Here is a 1,924-nt window from a genome sequence, read left to right as displayed (position 1 = left end):
CTTAGCTATGAAGATTCAAAACAAACAAGGAAGTACATGATTTGTACACTGAATATCAATACACCAGTGTAACCTTCTTCCTGTTACCCTCTCTGCTCAGGGTCAGACCGGTTGCCATATCTGGGGTCAGGACGGACTTTTACCCCATGGTCAGATTAGTATGGACTGTGATGGGGGTTTTGTCTTCCTCTGTAGCAGGAGGCTGTCTCTACCTGGGATCTCTGGAACATATAATTACCAACCTTTGCAGCATCAGGATGCTGGTTGCCATAGTCCCTCTGCTTTACCTGTGGCAAGTTAGGATGTTATGACTTGTGATTGTGTCAGGGCTGAACTGTATAGTTTTGCTAAGACTTTACACAATGGCTTTGTATAGGATGGTTTTGGATAGGGATGATTTTGCCTCCGGCAGGGAGGGTGTTGGACTAAATGGCCTCCAAGGTCCCTTCCAGACCTAGTTCTCTATGATTCAGTGGTTTTTATTTTCCATCTCCTCTCCCACACTGTTATAACAACTTAATTGCAAACCTCAATTTCTGCAAAGACTGTCATACATGCTTGTTTTTTGCACCATGGTTCACATTGATTTTAATGTGACCATGCATATGAATGAAACACAGATGTAAGCCAGCAGAATTGGGATCTCTGGCTGTAAACTATAGGGCAGGGCCCATGAATTTGATTTCCCCCATACCATACCATATAAATTTTGTAAATACAGTTTACCTAATCAACAGTCACTTCCAACATAACTTTCTTCCTGTTACCAACTCTGCTTCCATTGCAGACTTTTCAGGACTCAGCAGCACCGCTATTTCCAGAACCCACCACTAAGGATGATCTTGGAGAAAATGCCTAATTCAATGACAGCTTTGGAAAAGATAAACAAAGATAACAGGCAAGGGATAGAAAAGGGAAGGAGCAAGGTATAAAACAAAGATAAGTAGATGGTAAATGGTTCTTATAATACCTATGAATGAGGGAAGAGCAGAAAAGAGGACTACTGACAGAACACAGGAGTGGGGATTGGTGAAGGTACATAAGGGTGTGGGGGGATTAAGGCAAGGTATAGAGATAGTGTGGTACTAACTCACTGACACCGGGTGTTGTGGCAGCTGACAGTTTGGCCAGATCTAAGAAAGGGACTGGACAAATTCTTGGGGGAAAGGGGCATCAGTAGCTATTGAATGCAGTAATTAGGGGTACAACTTCCTAGATCTTAAATGCTGGAGGCTGCAAGTGGAAAAACATCCTGGTTCCCTCCATTTCAGCATCCACCCTCCACACTATGGCAGGATGCTGGGCCACATGGACCCATGCCTGAGCCAGTACACTGTAGTTCTTGTGTTTTAAGCTGATGGAAAAAAATCCTTGAGGCTGCTGGGCATGAGCAAAAGAGATAAAAGGAGCAGCAGGGCAAGGGGAAGGGGCAAGCTCAAGAGTGTAACAAACCGATGATTAATTTTGTGGCTGAAAGTTGGAGCCAGAGAAGAGGCAATTACAGCCAAAAAAACAAAGGAAAGGGACGGAGTGAATCAGGGGTTTGGCAGTCGGGACAGAGGACAACAGGTTTTCCAATAGGGCCGGACTGACAAGGGACATGAAGCGTCCCACGGACACGGGCTCTTTATTTATCTGTTGTAAAGCCCTAAGACGAAGCGAAGGAAGGGCACGACCAGCCGGGCTGGGTGGCTCCTAACTAGCCTCGAGCAGCGTTGCCTGCTCCCGGGCTCGGTCGCCCCGCGGAGGGCAGAGAGGGGGGAGGCGGGACCACGCGGGGGGCTTCCCCAGGCAGGGCCGCTCGGTGGGGGGGACGCCCCGCCCCCCGGCCGTTGGGCCGGCAGTTGCGCGGCCGTTAGAGGCGGCCCCGCCGTGCAGTGCGTGTGAGCTCAGCGCGTAGCGGCTCTGGAAGCCGCCGACCGCC

This window comes from Crocodylus porosus, unplaced genomic scaffold (assembly GCF_001723895.1).
Source record: "Crocodylus porosus isolate Cpor-Errol unplaced genomic scaffold, CroPor_comp1, whole genome shotgun sequence".
NCBI lineage: Eukaryota > Metazoa > Chordata > Crocodylia > Crocodylidae > Crocodylus > Crocodylus porosus.
The sequence above is the reverse complement of the archived record's forward strand: the minus strand, read 5'-3'. Positions refer to the sequence as shown.